Source organism: Spermophilus citellus (assembly GCF_964194105.1).
Source record: "Spermophilus citellus genome assembly, chromosome: 10".
Classification (NCBI taxonomy): Eukaryota; Metazoa; Chordata; class Mammalia; order Rodentia; family Sciuridae; genus Spermophilus; species Spermophilus citellus.
Genome location: NC_138197.1, coordinates 98,333,382 through 98,353,129, shown reverse-complemented (window position 1 = coordinate 98,353,129; position 19,748 = coordinate 98,333,382).

The window sequence follows — 19,748 nt, the reverse complement described above, 5'->3', positions numbered from 1 at the left end:
CCAACAAACCTGTGAGGAATTGAATTGAGCACTTAAATCAAAAGATTAACTTTCCTGCAATTATAATATGGGGAGAAAAACTGATTACACTCATGGTTTCATGGGAAGGAAAAAAAGTGTTTTGGGGGGAGCCATCATTGAAGTTGGACATGCAAATATTTATGAGTCTAGTGTCATTAAAAATGGAAAGCTTAAAAAAGCAAACATCTTATATTATGGACTGCTTAGATCATATTTATGGAGAGATAAGATTAAAAGCTTTTAAAACCAAAGCCATCATATTGCTGTTTTTTACTATACATAGCTGTATTTCCTCAAGAGATAATCATCAGAATCTGTCAGATGGTTCATTTCTTTTGTAATACCAAGGTTAACTGAGCAAAAAAGCCTTTAAAAAAAGTGTTCACAATGAAATTAAAGAGTTGTAATCATCCAAAATGTTCGTTTCATTTCTCATGACCCATCTAAAAATACTTAAAGCTCTCTATGGATGGTCAGCATCTTTGTTGACTCAGAAGCGCAAATTAAGAATACACACATTGTTTTTCTGCAAGCAGTTATTAATGAAATCTGTAAGCACAGGTCTCTGAATCTGGGTCCCTTTGTGGTATGTGCTTTCCTTTGTAGCTCAACAAGTAAAGTAAAAAACTACTGAAGATCAATCCATTGCTGCCCAAAGAAGTAGAAACTAAAGAAAGTAACAAAGAAGCTGCCTAAAAGTGTTGAATTGTGAAATTATTTCAAATGGATTAAGAAACAACAAAGAAAATTATAAAACTGCATAATTAGAAAAAAAGAATACACATATTTAACTGAACTTTGCAAGTTGGCCACCCATGTTTACATGGAATATAATAGGTGGTAGGATTTACATTTAAAATAATGACATCTTTATTAGAAAGGATTAATCCAAATTTGCAAATATTAAACGAGAAAAATTTGGCAAATAAAATTAATCTGAAATTTTCAAGGATCTTATCGGGCACTAAGAAGGAAAAAGAACGTTCTAGGGAGGAAATACAACTGTCAACGTAGAAAGGAAGAGTTTAACAGATTTAGAGTCACTGATTAGGCCCTGTTCCAGTAGGTGGAACTTCCAAGTGTTTAACTATCGGAGACAAGGGCCCTTCTCTGCTTCTTTTCCTTCCAGACCATTTGAGTACTAGGACTGGAGTTAGTCCAGAATGGCAGAGGTCAAAACAGCTAGCTCACCCTCTCTCTCTCACACACACACTTGTTTTTTTTCCATGTGACCAGATCTAAAGATCTAAAATGTGAGTTTGGTGTTAGATGGAACTTTGGCCTAGGATTCTTTAAACCCAATAAGATAGAGAAGTGGTAGCTTCCCTAAAACTACCCTTGAGGATATCATATTCCTCTGTATTGAAGTTCAGAGTCAAAGTGCTAAGACTGCTTTGTCTTGCTGTTGCTTCTTTTGTGTATTCCTGCCACAGAGACTTCTTGGAAGAATGTTGAAATAGGATTTGGGTTTTTGTGTCCAGGCCAAAACATTCTCAATATAACAAAATTTTAACAAATAATGATTTTGGAAAAAAAGAAAAGAAAATTGGAATGCATTCTCATAGGCATTGGTTGGGCTATGGAATGTTAACTGAAATTAACTCTTTACCAGCTTATTTCCTCCATCAGACTATGAATTTTTCAAGAATAAGAACGTTTGGGGTCTACTTTATATTCCTAGGATATAACACACAGCCAGGCACATAGCAAGCACTCAAATGTTTGTTGAGAGGAACTATTTGTCTAGTGCCAGTTGTATAATTAGAATTTCTTTCATTCTTCCAGAGTGAGGAACAAAGCTGCAGTGACCAGCTACTATTTTGAGATGCTGACTATCATGGAAATTTTCCCAACCTGCTTTGTTGGGATAGCCCAGGCACAAGAGCGCTAGCCAATGTAAAAACTGTATCTTTTGTAAAACCTTGGAGCAGTGAGTGTGAAGCTATGCAAGGAATACCAAATTGGAAATGTTCTAATCTTGGCTCTACTACGTATCTACTAACTGTGGGAAAGCCACTTCCTTTCTCAGGAGCCTTAATTTCCTTCTTTGACCATTCAGGGGCTTGTATTACAAAATCCAACCCCACCCCCAGCATTAACATCACATTAAACTCATCTTTGCATTCCCAACAAAATACTGGACTCACAATATGTACTTAATATTTATCAGTTGAATTAGATTGAAGTTGACCCCAAGATCTTTAAAACATTATCTCACAGTGTTCCATTCAAGTCTAACATCGTTTTCCATGTTAAGTTTAAAATTAAAATTTAAATGGCCTTTAGGAAAAGGTTGATATTTCCTCCCACCTTTATCCAGCTCGTATAAAAGCATCCACACAGTGAAAAAGTTACAATAAGTCAAACTATATTTACAAAATCAGGATTGACAAATTGGGTCTTTAGCTGTGAGTAAAAAAAAAAAAAAAAAAAAAAAAAAAAGACTAAGAATATGAGATTTTGGTTGGAAAATATTTCATATTACTTGAGCATGTTGTGAAGGCATCCCAAGAAGCTTTGGATGTGCATAATAACTTACTGGCGATTGCAGGTGAAAAAGCACCAGTTTTGTTTATATAACAGAACAATTTCTACAAAAAAACTTACTGAAAATTCTCCTTGTAGTTTACTTATAGTTATTAGATGTACTTACAGTTAATGCAACCATCTTTACTTTTCAAAATCTGTAATTTATACTTTTCAATGATTTGGGTTTTCTTCTAACAATCAGTAAAAGTAGTGTGACTTTATATATTTATATGATTATACACAAAAGTATACAGAGCTCCATTTTGCTATGGAATAAAGCCTTAATTAAGGTCATTGTTTATATGTTGAAGACAGCATTGATTACCTACTAGAAGAAGCCATCTTTATGATAACTAGGAATGATTGCTATTTTTTTGACTGCTTACCATTGTCAGACACCTTGCATTGACTAATTTAATCCTCTCATAAACTCTGAAAACTTCTCCATTTTTTAAATGAGAAAACTAATGTTTTAAAGAAGCTTTTGATGTGCATGATAACTTACTGGCAATTGTAGGTGAAAAAGCACCTTAAGAAACTCATAGTCTGATGGAGAAAATGAGAAAACTAATGTTTTAAGAAGTTATTATTTACCACAGAGAAAACAATACAATTCTATCTCAATATGACAAATGCCAAAGTCTCTAAGTGCTTTGAAACACCATACTTTATTAACTTTGTTATATTAAATGCTTCACATAATAATTTCAAGAATAAATGAATCTGTCTGAATATAAGTTCAAAAAAAATCTTTCTCTGAAATTCAACAAACTAGGCAGTCTCTCAAGGGTAAAAGGTCAATACGTGTCCAAGATCTTCAAGTCACCAAAAAAGGTTTTTATTTCTAGTATGAATCTACCACTTCCTCTGATATGTGATGACTAATCTACAGTTATAAAGAATCAATCTATTACTGATAAAGAACATTATGAATGTTTAACATTGCTGTTAATATTAGCCACCAAAACAACTGTGGTTTGGTATTTCTCCATGGAAGATAATGATATCAAGACTTTGATAGTTAATAGTATATTAAGTTTATACAAAACTATACCACAAAGATTCTCAGAAGTGTCTCCTGATTAGTCATTTCAAAATACTTGTCAGTGAAGTTGTTAGAAAGACTTCAAATTTTTCAAAAAAACACTTTTAGGACTGGGAATGCAGTTCAGTGGCAGAGCACTTGCCTAGTATATGGAAGATTCTGCATTACATCACTAGCAAAACACACACACACACACATTAAATATTCTTTCACCTGGTTTTCACATGTGCATATGTGTGCATGTATATGTGTGTGTGTGTATATATATATATATATATATATATATATATATATATATATATATGCATATATATGCATATTTTTAAATACAGCTTATATATAAAATTATCTTCCACGTGGCTAAAAGATTAACCATTCTAGAATAGCTAAAAATAGTTGTATTCTTATAATCAGTCATATAGTCTGATGATCAGTCAACAAGTATTTACTAATAATCATGCTTGAAGTTTGAACTTCCATTATACAATTTCATTTTTTAAAAATTATCCTAAGAAAATATGAGTCAAATATTTTTCAGTTTTTATTGTTTATAATGGAGAATCAGTAAAATGCCTTTTAAAAACACAAAAAAGAGAAGATTAATTAAATAAAATACAATACATGAAATGATATCCATGCAATATTGACCTGGAAAGATGTCCATAATATATAGCTAAATATAAAAGACCATTGTGAACTTGTAAGTATGAACATATCCTATTGAAACACACACAAACAAAAAAAAGCCACAAAAAAATGGAGATGATAAGAAATATGGCAGAGTAGGAGATTCCCAGCATATATCTTTCCACAGAAATAACAATTTATCAATTTATCACCCATAGACAAAAGTGCCTTTGTGGGAGCTTTGGAGGTAGGAGGTTGCAAAACCCCAATAGAGTCCCAAAATGAAGAGGGCTTCTTTGACAACCAGGATCACACCCAAGGGGTAGGCTTCCTGACTATGGACTAAGCTGTGTTTCTGTTTCCCTGTGACTTTGTTACAGTCCCACATGGCCACAGTCCTACCACCAGCCCCATTTACTAAATGATTACCCACTAAGGAACATTTCCTATTTGTGCCTTCAGAAACACTTTTTAGACCCAGGCCCTGAAGTATCCCTGAGATTTAACTTCAAACTTTCCTATCTTGCAGTATTAGAGACAATCCTGCCCACTCAGGAACCTCTGCCAGGACCTGGGAGGAGCCCACCCAAGAACCCAACATGAGCCACTCCTATCCATGCCCCTTATAACAACCCTGCCATTTGTAGGCCCAACTATGATTCCAGAAGCAGCCCTATTCTGGCTCCAGCCCTGCTTGTTCACAGTCATGAGGCAGTCCCATGACTTTGAGGACCCAGCAGAAGCAGGTCTTTAACTACTGAACTATCCTAAAAAGCCTGGAAGAAGTGTTTGGACTGCAAATGCACAGACACTGACTCACACTACACAGATCATGAGGAATCAGGCAGACATGGCACCAGCAAAGGAAACTCATAAAGCTCTCAAAACTGACCCTAAATAAATGGAGATTCACAGACTGCCTGACATAAAATTCAAAATAATTAAAGAAACTCAATGAGATAAAGATAATAAGTAAAAGAAATCAGGATAACAACTTAAAAACAAAAGGAGAAGTGTAATAAAATAAATAGAAACTGCATAAAAGAACTAAACAAAAATCCTGGAGATGAAGAATATAATAACTGGTGAAAAATTCAATTGAGAGCTTCAACAACAGACTCAATCATACATAACAGAGAATCAAAAACTGAAAGACACCTTACTTAAAATTATCCATTTAGTGCCAAAAAGAAAAAGAATGAAAAAGAGTGAAGAAAGCATACAGAACAACATTGAGCAAATCAATGTATATACTTGGGCAGTACCAGAAGGAAAGAAAGAAAAAGAGGTAGGAAGCCTATTTAAAGAGAAACATGGTTGAAAATTTTCCAAATCTAGGAAAGGAAACAGACATCTTGATTCATGAAGCCCAGAAGTCTCTAAATAGATTGAAACCAAAGAGGTCTATACTGATACAACATTATAATTTAACTGTTAAAAGTCAAAGACAAGGAGAATTTTTAAAGCATCAAGAGAAAAGTTATTTACCAAATATAACAGAGTCTCTACGGGACTATCAGCAGAAGAGAGTGGGATTATATATTCAAAGTCCTGAAACAAGAAACTATCAACCAAGAGTATTCTGTCCAGAAAAACCATCCTTTTAAGAATGAAGGAGAAAGAAAGATTTTACAAGACAAAAACTGAGGAAATTGTCACCACTAGATGGGCCATATGAGAAGTACTAAAGGGAGTTCTTCAAATTGGAATGAAAAAAAATGTTAATTTCACTTATGAAAGCATGAATCTCACTAAGAGTAAACAAACACAAACATATTATATTGTAACCCTATGATAGTAGTAAACAAATTACTTTTGACACTGATATTTAAATTAGGAGACAAAAGTCATCAGAAAAATTATAGGCACAGAAATTCATTAGTGAAAACACACACAAAAAAAGAAGTAAAATCAGATATCAGTTGCATAAAGTTCATACTGGGGGGAGGCAAAGTATAGAGCACACATATTTTATCAACCTAACACAGACTCTTATAACTATGAAATGTTTAATGTGAACCTTATGGTGACCATAAAGAATGTATAGTAGGTATACAAAAGAGAAAAGAAAAAAAAATCAAAGCATGCCACCACAAAGACACATTAAACCACAAAGAAAGACAAGAAAAGAGGAACAAGAGAACCACAAAATAAGTATAAAACAGAAAAATGGCAAGAATAAGTCCTTACCTATCAATAATTACTTTAAATGTAAATTGCCTAAACTCCTCAATTGAAACATATATATGACGGATTTAAAAAAAAAAAAGACTCCACTAAAAGACTCACTTAATATGTAAGGAAACCCAGACTGAAAGTTAAGGGATAGAGAAAAAAAGTGGGGATGGCTCTATTCATATCAGACAAAACTGATTTAAGTTAAAAATTATTATAGGAGACAATGAAGGATATTAATAACAAAATGATCAGCTCGGCAGGAGGACATAGCAAGCATAGCTAGTATAATTATAATTTTATAATTATATCAAACTATATTTTCAATATCAAAGTAAAAACACAGATATATAAAGAAAACTTTGAAAGATCTGAAAGAAGAGAAATAAAGACATTCACATTAGAAAAGATGAATAAAAATTATCTCTGTAGAAAACACTAAAGTCTCAACAAAATCTTAGAATAAATAAATTCAGTGAAGTTATAGGATAAATATTCACCAAACAAAAATTAGTGGCATTTCTGTAGACAAACATTGAACTATCCAAAAGGAATTAAGAAAATAATCTCATTTACAATAAGGAGAAGGAGGAAGAGGAGGACACATTCACAAACCAAATATCTGATAAGGAGTTATATTTAAAATAAAAAAGAATTCAATCCAATAGCAATAAAATAAATAGCCCAATTTAAAAATGAATTAAGGACCCAAATAGATATTTCTTTTTTAAAAAAAATGATGTAAAAAAAGCAGGCATATGGAAAAGGCGCTCAAAATCACTAATCATCAGGGAAATCAAAATCAAAATCACAATGAAATACCAACTCACACCTGTTAGGATGGCTAGTATCAAAAAGACAAAAAATGAAACTGGGGCTATAGCTCAGTGGCAGAGTGCTTGCCTAGCACATGGGAGGCACTGGGTTGGATGCTTAGCACTACATAAAAATAAACAAATAATAAAGGAATGCTGTCCATCTACAACTAGCAAAAAAAAATTGTTTTTAAAAAGACAAAAATATTGTGATTATGATGTGGAGAAAATTTCTTGTACACTGTTGGTGAGAGGATAAATTGGAATAGCTATTATGGACAACAGAAATGTCTCAAAAACTGAAATGAAACTATCATATGATCCCCAAATTCCTTTTCAGAAAATAAACCCAAAGAAAATGAAATCAGCATCTCTCATGTATGTGAATTCCTATGTTCATTATAACATTATTCACACTAGCCAAACTATGAAAATAACCTAAATGCCCATCAATAAATGAATGGTTAAAGATATTATTTTCAAATAATTTTGAAATGGTAACTTATGTACAATCAGAAAAAAAAAGATTAAAAATGATGGGCATTTGGAGGGAGTTTAATTCATGGTGTTTCCCCTGAAAATTACTGCAATGTACATGTATATAGCACTTTTGAAAGTAATAATATGTATAGAATGAAATAGTATTCAGCCCTAAGAATGAGTTGGAACAACATGGATGAACCTGGCAGACATTACACTAAATGAACTACACAGACATAAAAAGACACATGCTGTATGATGTCAACATGTAGAAGCACAGAATAAAATGGCGGTTGCCAGAGTTAGAAGATGGGTTGAAAATAGAGACATTAAAATAAAAAAAAAGATATATATTATGGGGTAAAGGGCATAATATTCAGTTATACAAGATGAGTAATTTCTGGAAATCTAAGGTAAAACATGATGACTTTAATTAACAATACCATTTCCGAGCTGGGGATGTGGCTCAAGCGGTAGCGCGCTCGCCTGGCATGCGTGCGACCCGGGTTCGATCCTCAGCACCACATACCAACAAAGATGTTGTGTCTGCCGAGAACTAAAAAATAAATATTAAAAATTCTCTCTCTCTCCTCTCTCACTCTCTCTTTTAAAAAAATTAACAATACCATTTCCTATATTTTAAATTTACTAGAGGTAATTGTTCTCACCATACATACAGGACAAAAATGAGTTGATGGATAGGTATGATAACTAGTTTGAGTATAGTGATACGTTCACAGTGTATACGTATATAAAAACATCAAGTTGTGTACCTCAAAATGTCTAATTTCTATTTGTCAATTTTATCCCAATAAGAAAAAAGAATAAAAATTGTTTAAACTGTGTATATATTTATACATATATTCAAAGAAAAAAATTCTAGAAGATACTCTGTATACCAAAATGTTAGCAGATCTATGAGTAATGAAATTTTTTTATTATTTTCTGACAATTTTGCAATGCTAATAAATTTAAAATCAGGAAGCACAACCTATTAAAAACAACTGTGATGGGCATTTGGAGGTAGTTTTAATTTAAAATGGTCCTTGCCCTGAAAAATTATTGCAATGTACATATATGCAGTACTTTTGACAATAATTTTTTATGTTTGATGAGACTGGTTTATTAAGTCCCTAATATAATCAAACAGAATAGGGCTGAATTTGCAATTATCACTTAGAACCTAGCCACACTTGGTACTAGCCCAAGATTGAAGTTGGGAGTAGTGGAAAGGAAGGCATCCTTCAGAAAAGAAGGGTAAAGAAAACACAATGGAAGAATAAATGATGTGAGATGATAGAGAAATAGAGAAAGAAAAGGAGAGACATAAAAGAAAAAAGAGGGAAGGGGAAAGAAAAAAGGAAAAGGTTAAAGAGCTCAGAAAAGGGAGGCAAGAGAATGAAGGGTAAAGGGAGAGATGGAAAGAAAAAAGAAGGAAGGCAGAGGGAAAGAGGAATGGAGAGAAAGGGAGACAAGGAAAGTCGAGGAAATCAAAACAGATGGAATGGGGGGAACTGATATAGGGATAAAGAAGGAAACAGAAAAAAGATATAGGGAGAAGGGTGTAGGAAAAATACAAGAGAGAGAGAGAGAGAGAGAGAGAGAGAGAGAGAATATGAATGAGCGAGGCAGAGATACCACTACCATAGTTTGAATCTGAAATGTCCCCAAGGCCCAAGTGTTAAAAGCTTAGTCCTCAGCTTGGGGTTATTGGATGGTGGTAAAAACCTTTAGGGGTTAGGGAGGCCTAGTGGAAGTCTTCTAGCCTTTAGAGGCATACCCTTCAAGTAGAGAGTGAAATCCTACTCTCTCTTTGAGAGAGCTTTTTCTCTCTTTGCTTCATGCCCACCATGAGGTGATCAGCTTATTTCACCACAGACTTTCTGTCATGATGTACTGCCTCACACAGGCCTAAAGTCCAGGGTTAATCAGTCATGGACTGAAACTGCCAAAACTATGAGAAATGTTTATTTAAACTTTTCCTCTTTTTAAATTTATTATCTCAAGTATTTTGTTACAGTAACAGAAATCTGACTAATACACCATGTGGCAACTTTCCAATTCCTAAAAACCCAGCTATTTCTCTTTGACATGATTTCTATGAAATTTTGTTCTTTTCATATATTCTAGTTTTACTTAACCTTCTTTGGTTAGGATCTAATTTCTTGCACATAGCAAGTTCTTATTATAGAAATTAGACTCAATACACATCTTCATATTGCAATATCCTAGTAATTAATTAATTAGCATCACTCTAATTAGCACCAGTGTGCTTAAAATTTCAGCAGATAGTATTTTATGTCAATGAAGTCTGCCTATAATATTTAAGTTTGAATATATTTCAGAAAAATAAAATATTATTGTCTTCATTGTCTATTGCTACATAATAGAGTACCCCCCAAGACTTAGTAGCTTGAAACAATGATAAATATTTATTATCTCACAGCATCTATGGGTCAGGAACTAGGAGCAGCATAGCTAGAAGATTCTAACTCAAGGTCACATTCAAAACATAAGTCATATGAAAACTTTGCTTGGGCTGGAAGATCCTATTCTAAGATGATTCTCTCACATAACAGTTCTTGCTGTGCCAACATCCTAACAGGACTACTTGAGTATTCTTACAACTTGGCTGTTGTCTTCCCCGAGAAGAAGTATGTGCCCTTGAGCAAAGCAGAAACTTTACTGCTTTTTTGGCCTCTGCTAGGAAGTCATACTGTCATTTCTTCACTATCCTTTTGGTTACTTAGTTCATTCTTTTCAAATGATAAGAACAGGGATGTAAACATCAGGAGGTGAGCATTACCATCTTGGAGCCTGGCCATTCACTACACTCACTTTGTCAACTGATTTAATGTGCTCAACTGAAGTGTAAATTCAAACTTCTGAAAAACAAGTGATTAGAATGTAAGATGACTTTTTAAAACTTTTAGTTGTAGATGGATACAATTCCTTTATTGATTTATTTTTATGTAGCGCTGAGGATTGAACCTAGTGCCTCACAAGTACTAGGCAAGTCCTACACCACTGAGCTACAACCTCAGCACCAGTAAGATGACTTTTAAGGCCTGAACTCTTTTCTTTCATAGTTTTGGAGAAGAGAATGAGCAAAGATGAATTGTATTAAAGGCTATATTAACAATACTTAATATATTAACAGGAAAATTATCTGAAAATGAATATGACATGTGACTAAAGCATAGATTTTCAATATTGATCTCTATTATGATTTGGATGTGAGTTGTCCCCAAAGCTCCTGTGTTAATGCAGAAATTTCACAGGCAAAATGATTAGATTATGGGATCTGTAACCTTATCAGTCCATTCTGGTGTGAATGGGCTAATCGCTATTCAATTGGGTGGTAACTGTAGGTATGTGAGACATGGCTGGAGGAGGTAAATCACTAGGGCTTGCCCTGAAAGGGTCCATCTTCTGAGTGACCACTTCCCTTTTTATGCCCTATCTCCTTCCTGGCTGCCAGAAGCTGAGTAGCTTTCCTATTACATGCCCTTCCACCACAATACTCAACTTCACTTTGGGCCCACAGTGAGGGAGTCAGTTGATCATGGACTGAATCTCTGAAACCATGAACCCAAAATAAACTTTCCTCCTCTACATTATTCTTATAAGGGTTTGGGGTTTTTTTTGTTTGTTTGTTTTGGTCACAGTGAGGAAAAGCTGACTAATACAGCCTCTTAGGACTTAAGTGATGTCTCTTTGTCTCTCTCTTTTTTTTAATGAGGTATAAACTATGCTTCTTTATAATAAAACTTTGATAAATATGTATGAACTCTGATAAATATGTATGTCATTACTTATCACCAAGATCAAGATGTGAAATAACCCCATCACTGAAAAATATTAGTTTTTCTTCTATTTCATTCCTTCGTTTCTCTTACCCAGGCAAAAAGAAATGTGTTTTCAGAATTAATTTATGATGCCAAAAATCTTAACAGTAGAGAAAACTACACAACGTCAACCTTCACTACTACAAATGCAGTAAACAACATTGAACTGTGATAGGAGTTTGGATATGAAGCAAACTGAGTCCCACAGTAAAAACACAAATGCAAGAACAATTCTATAGGGACGTATTCTCAACCTTTCCTTTCATATCCGGATAATCATACCAACATTTCATATTCCTGAGAGATTAGAACATTGCAGTGATTTTTATGGGGATGAGGAAAGGAATAGCCTTCTAATCCACTCCAAGGCTTGTCTTTAACTCATGCTAAAGAAAGTGAAAATTAGTTATTTTTCCAGAAAGAAAGAACTTGGCTACATGCCTAGTTGTTGTACTTTTAAATAGAGTCCTTCTCACTCATAATTTGAATTTATTCATTTCTTACATATCTATATACATGTAGCAAATATAACCATCTTCCCTCTCAGTACTTCTTTTTATATCTTCTTTTACCATTATAAATGTGAATGAGGCATATACAGACTTCTTTATTCTTAGACTCTAGTAACAATTGTAATAGTTATAAAAAAGGCATAATAAGACTATCACAGTCATAGAATTTTGCCTATAGTAATACAAATAAAATAAATAAAATTCAAATGGAGGAATTTGAAAGTAATGAAAAATTTAAAAACTAAAGCAAAATTGAAAGAAAGCACATATAATATATATATATTGGATACAAGTATATATACTATACAATAAATCTACTGTGTGCCTATTAGAAATGAGAGGGATTATGAGTCAGAGAGAAAAAGACATGTATAACTGGCATGATAAAGTTAGAAATTTAAATAAAAGACACATAATAGGGATAACAAAATATCTAAAGCTCACTAGGTAACATAAGAAAACACAAAGTAACTCATTAATGACCGAAAAGCAGATGACAAAATTTTAAAAATGGGAAATAAAGTGAACAAAGACAGACAAGGGGCACATGGAGAATGTGGAAAATGGGAAGCTGATAAAGAGTTTGAGAAATAATGTGAACAAGCAAGGCAAAGCACCTTCAAGAAATTTTGTGTGCCTAGTCTTTCAGATTCCATCTCTACATGATCTCGACTTAGCCCAGCATTATTTTTTCATGTAAATCTAAAATTAATTTTAATTATAAATTTATACAATGACATTTTTATGTTTACTCTGACATTGTTGGAAACTCATGGAGGAATACAATAAACTGAAATCAGCTTTATGATTCAGAATACCTGTTTATGTATTCCGTTTTAATCAGCTTTTTCATCACTGTGACCAAATGACCTAATAAGGAAAACGTAAGAGGAGGAAAAGTTCATTTTGTTTTTCAGTTTCAGAGGTCTCAGTCCATAGACAGCTGAATTCATAGCTCTGGGCCCTCAATGAGGCAGAACATCATGGTACAGGAAAGCAGCTCTGAGCATGGCAATCAGGAAGCAAAGAGCTAGCCCAGCATTCCAGAACCAACAACCACAAACCAATTTAACATGGCCCAGTCTTCAAGAAACTTTAATTGTTTATACTTATCACCAAGTGCTTCTTAAAACCTCTGTTCATTTTAATTTATATTTCTTAGAGTTTTACTCATAAACAATATATAACTTCCTGATTTACAGCAACTAGTGATACATGAAAATAACATATAGTATACTGATTGAAATGGAAAGCAAATCTCAATTAATGCAAGAATAGTTATCTTTTAACAAGCTGTGTAACAAGTGAGGATTTTTAGCAAAAGTAGATTCTGTTATGCATCATCTACTCAGAAACTATTCTACATCCTTACAGTTTTTATATCCCATACACAATCAACCATTGGCTTTATTAATTTCTGGCCCCTCCTCTCCATCTGTATTGTCCTGCTCCTACTTAACGCTGTCTTCAACTGTCACCTCAGTCCTGCAACAGTCTTGCCTCCTTTCAGGACTGAGGTGACAGTTGGTTTAGGAGGGTAAATGGTGTCTAGAGAAATGTGATGCATTCTTCCTCTCTAAGCATAGTCCGCTGTTGCTGTAGGATTTGCAAATTCTTTTTTTTTTTTTAATGGCACACTCTTACCTATGTCCCACTGTATTAGCTTTTTGTCACTGTGACCAAAATATCTGACAAGAACAACTTTAGAGGAGGAAAAGTTATTTTGTTTCACAGTCCCACAGGTTCAGTCCATACTGGGTCAAGTCCCTTGCTTTGAGTCTAAGATGAGATATAACAATATGGTAGAAGGACATGGTGAAGAAGGGCTGCTCTGTTCTTGGCAGCCAAGAAGGAGAGAGAGAGAAAGAGAGACAGGCAGGCAGAAGGGGCTGCAGATGGATGCCCACTCCATCTACTCTAGCTGTGCTCCACCAGCCAACAGTTAACACCCAGTCAGTCCATTCAAGCAAGGATGGGCCAGTTTAGATTACAGTGGTCATAATTTAATCATTTTTTCACCTCTGACTATTGCTGCATTAACACAGGAGCTTTTGGGGGGCGCCAAACCATAACACCTAAAATCTGACCTCTATTTTACTTCCAGAATGTTCCTTCTGATCCAAATATCTGATGATATTAGTCCCCTGATAACAGTTATTCAATGATTTCCCATAATCTGAGGCAGAAGTAGCAACTTCCAAATCCCACAGGGACAGAACAGGTGGCATAAGTGACAGCTAAATAAAAATCAAACTGGGGACTATTACAAAGTGGTGACAGCAGAACCTGTCAAATTTGGGAAAACATGGCTAGAACTCCCAGTTCTTCAAGAGCGGCTAGAAATTTCAATTTGTTTGTGAAATTTAAAAATTTTAAATGTTGACAATTAATTCAACATATTTTTAAATCACCATACCATCCAAAACAAACCTTTCTGCCATCTGTGATAAATCAATCTATGAACTCCAATCTGATAGTCACACCTAAATGCTTTTCTTTTCTCCTCCTCCTCCTCCTCCTCCTCCTCCTCCTCCTCCTCCTTCTTCTGCTTTTTTTTTTTTTTTGTGTGTGTGTGTGTGTGTGTTTGTGTGGTGCTGGAGATTGACTGAACCCAGGGCCTTCTGCATGCAAGGCAAGCACTCTTTCAACTGAGCTATATCCCCAGTCCCACACCTAAAATAAATAAATAAATAAATAAGGCTCTTTAGGATCTATTTCCTACCTATGGAATTTCCAACTATATCTCTTGCCACTTCTTACCACCAAAAAGCATTCATGCTTCAATTCTGAATTTCTTTCACCTACAGAAATGTGGTTTTACTTTGCTGTTGTGATTTTCCTCTATTCTTCAGCATCACTCCCAAATACCTTCGTCAATTCCCCCATGATAACTCACCCAGCTTAAGTGTCACTTGCTCCCCAAAGCCATACCCTTCTTTGACTTTCCCGTTCTTTATCCTCTGGAATAGATAGATGTCTTTTCAATAGATTCCCAAAGCATCAGGAAGATCCCTGTCAGGCTGGGGATGTAGCTCAGTGGTAGAGCACTTAACTGGCATGTGTGAGGCCCTGAGCTTAATCCCCAGCAAGGAAAAAATGAGGAGGAGAAAGAGGAGGAAGAAGTCCTGGAGAAGAAGGAGAGGAAGAGGATCCTACTTATTAACTGAAATGAAGTCTAGAAGAGGAGTAGCAAGTGTAGGTGGGGAGATTTTAAGTTCTATTCCTTATGTGTTAACATTGTTAATATGCAATCTTATATACAATCGTTATACCTGCATAAATAGGTATGAAACTTAAAAGTAATATCTGGCTTTGAGGTTGGGGATCTGAGAAAAACTAGGTAGAGGTGGGGAGAAGATAGCTAAAGATGAAATCCTGTGAAATAAGATGTAGGCAAAGAAAAATGGGGCTTATATGAGGAGTCTGAAAGTAATTTATGAGGAGGAAAACAAAACAAAACATAAACATAATAAAACAAAACAAGACATAAAAGTAGTCTCATGAAAGATGAGGTGAGATTTTCAAGAAGGAGAAAGAATTCATCACCATCAAATATTTCAAAATGTCCTTTGGATTTAGCAATAACATTATTGCTCATCCTGATAAAACCAGTTTTTAAGGAATAGTGGGTACATAATCAAACTTATGTAGCTTGAAAAACAAATAGAAAATAACGTAGTGGAAACCATAAACACAGAGTATTGTATCAGGATCTTGTGTGTGTGTGTGTGTGTGTGTGTGTGTGTGTGTCTGTGTCTGTGTGTGGTTTAAAGAACAGTTACTAGACTTGGATGAGGGGCCAAGGGTATACTTTTGGTATGTGCTAGTTATTGGTTTATATCTCTGAAGTGGAGCTTTTGGCATTTTGAGAAATATTATTCATGGTTACTTGGGGGAATTCCTACACATGGCAAGTTATTGGCTATCTGCTACCCTCCTCCCCACTAATTCACAGTAGCTCTCCACAATCATTTTGATAACCAATAATACCTCTGTCCTCATTTCCAAATGCCTCTGGGACATGACTAGAGAACCAATACACAGTCTCCTCATAACAGGTTATTTTTCTCCCTCAACATCTTATTATGAAAAATTTTAAAGAAAAAAGTTAACAGTAGAATAAGTATTTGCATAAATGTTACCTAAACTCAGAAATTAAAATCTTATCAAATTTGATTTATATACTTACACGTTTATATTTTTTATTTTGCTGAAACATTAGAAAGCAAGTTGTCAACTTCATTATATTCCACATGTGAATCTACTTAAATTCCTACAGAATTACATTATTGCACAATTTAGAACACAATAACAAAAAACTCTTAACATCATCTTAAAATACAACCCATATTCAAAAATTCCCAATAATCAATCATAACTTCTTTTCAACCCTACAACCTAATCAAAATTTAAATATTTAATTTTGTTGTGATTTTTAAATCTCTTTTATTTTAGAATATTCTCCTTTTAAAAAATCTTCACATTAACTTTTTTTTTAAAGACATCAGGCCTGTTGTCCTCTAGACTATCTTTTTGAGTTTGAGTAAATTCTTATGGTATTATTTAACATGTTTTCCTATCCCTCATATTTTTTTGTGAAATGATACTTGATCTAAAAGACTTGGTTGAACTCAGACTATTCATTTTTGGCAAAAAAAAAGTATCATAAATAATGCCAAGGCAGTTAATGGAAGTTGCTCCATGATTAATGATATATATCAATCACAGAGTTGAGTCTTCCAATATATATTGTGGATTGCAGGAAAAGTATTCACACTGATATAGCTTTAGCACTAATACAGAGCTTGGTCTATGAAAAGTTCTCCTAAACGTTTGCTAACTGAGTGCATAAATGAATGAATAACATAAACTGATGTTAATTAATAGTTAAGAAATAGGAAAAGTTGGATTTGACACACAAGTCATAGAATACTTGGATATAAATCTAGCTAAGGAAAAAAAGTTTTGAGCATTTTTTTATAGTTTTAAGTCAGGTTTTATGGTGAACATATAATTTTTTGCTTATCCTTGTTTTTAATGCCAATCTTCATAAACATTTATCCTTATATTATTTGCTTGTTAAAAGTGAAATGGTTAAAAAACATAACCCATGACCCACAATAAAAACACTGGGCAGACCAAACTATCTTGGCATAATAGAATATCTTGGAGAAATAAAATGTTATCAAGTTTGGCATTCTCTGATGATCTTCACATATAGTAATTATTATCATTACAACCAGATAAATTTCTTTTGCTCCCAGCATAGAAACTGTCTCTATTTTTGTTACAAACAAAAATAAATGTGTTAGAAGGATATGAGGTAGCTTCCAAAACTGAAAGAAAAGCTAAAAAAAAAAAAAACACAAATAATACAAGAACTTAAGTAGGTGATGACTAAAATTCTAGGTAGACTTTTAAGGACTCTATTATCTGAACACATACTGCTAATGTGAAAGAGAGCTAATCTGATTGGTTCATATGAAGTTAAGTCAGTTCTTGTTTGTTGTTTGTTACCTGGTGTCTGAACATTTTTAATTTGGGGAATATTTACATATTTTTGTATTTTAAGAAGAACCATGCCACCTTTTACAGAAGTTGAACAGGATTAGGTATTCTGTCTTCTAGACCGTCAACAGCTAGGTCCTAGGTGCTTAGGCTTGATCAATGGAGTATTCATGCCAAAGGTCTTGAATCGGAGAAAATGTTGGATAGGTGCAGGAAGAGTTCATCATTGCTCTCAGTATTACTGATTCAAGGGCCAGGAAAGTTTACCTGCAAAGGATCAAGTGCTAAATAGTTCAGATATTGCAAACCACATATGACCTTTGTCCCATATTCATCTTGCTTGCTAAAAACCTTTACAGATATCAAAATCATTCTTTTATTTTTTTTTTGCTTTATTTTATTTTATTTTTTTTATTGGTTGTTCACAACATTACAAAGCTCTTGACATATCATATTTCATACATTAGATTCAAATGGGTTATGAACTCCCAATTTTACCCCAAATGCAGATTGCAGAATCACGTTGGTTACACATCCACATTTTTACATACTGCCATATTAGTGACTGCTGTATTCTGCTACCTTTCCTATCCCCTACTATCCCCCCTCCCCTTCCCTCACATCTTCTCTCTCTACCCCATCTACTGTAATTCATTTCTCTCCTTGTTAATTTTCCCATTCCCCTCACAACCTCTTATATGTAATTTTGTATAGCAATGAGGGTCTCCCTTTATTTCCAAGCAATTTCCCTTTTCTCTCCCTTTCCCTCCCATCTCATGTCTCTGTTTAAAGTTAATCTTTTTTTCCTGCTATTCCTCCCTACTCTGTTCATAGTTGCTCTCATTATATCAAAGAAGACATTTGGTATTTGTTTTTTAGGGATTGGCTAGCTTCACTAAGCATAATCTGCTCTAGTGCCATCCATTTCCCTGCAAATTCTATGATTTTGTCATTTTTTATTGCTGCGTAGTACTCCATTGTGTATAGATGCCACATTTTTTTTTATCCATTCATCTATTGAAGGGCATCTGGGTTGGTTCCACAGTCTAGCTATTGTGAATTGTGCTGCTATGAACATCGATGTGGCAGTATCCCTGTAGCATGCTCTTTTAAGGTCTTCAGGGAATAGTCCAAGAAGGGCAACAGCAGGGTCAAATGGTGGTTCCATTCCCAGCTTTCCCAGGAATCTCCAAACTGCTTTCCAAATTGGCCGCACCAATTTGCAGTCCCACCAACAATGTACAAGTGTACCCTTTTCTCCACATCCTCGCCAGCACTTGTTGTTGTTTGACTTTATAGTGGCTGCCAATCTTACTGGAGTGAGATGGTATCTTAGGGTGGTTTTGATTTGCATTTCTCTGACTGCTAGAGATGGAGAACATTTTTTCATGTACTTGTTGATTGATTGTATATCCTCCTCTGAGAAGTGTCTGTTCAGGTCCTTGGCCCATTTGTTGATTGGGTTATTTGTTATCTTATTGTCTAATTTTTTGAGTTCTTTGTATATTCTGGATATTAGGGCTCCATCTGAAGTGTGAGGAGTAAAAATTTGTTCCCATGATGTAGGCTCCCTATTTACCTCTCTTATTGTTTCTCTTGCTGAGAAAAAACTTTTTAGTTTAAGTAAGTCCCATTTGTTGATTCTTGTTATTAACTCTTGTGCTATGGGTGTCCTATTAAGGAATTTGGAGCCTGACCCCACAATATGTAGATCGGAGCCAACTTTTTCTTCTATCAGATGCAGAGTCTCTGATTTGATATCAAGCTCCTTGATCCATTTTGAGTTAACTTTTGTGCATGGTGAGAGAAAGGGATTCAGTTTCATTTTGTTGCATATGGATTTCCAGTTTTCCCAACACCATTTGTTGAAGATGCTATCCTTCCTCCATTGCATGCTTTTAGCCCCTTTATCAAATATAAGATGGTTGTAACTTTGTGGATTAGTCTCTGTGTCCTCTATTCTATACCATTGGTCCACCCGCCTGTTTTGGTACCAGTACCATGCTGTTTTTGTCACTATTGCTCTGTAATATAGTTTGAAATCTGGTATCGCTATACCGCCTGATTCACACTTCCTGCTTAGAATTGCTTTTGCTATTCTGGGTCTTTTATTTTTCCATATGAATTTCATGATTGCTTTATCTATTTCTACAAGAAATGCCATTGGGATTTTGATTGGTATTGCATT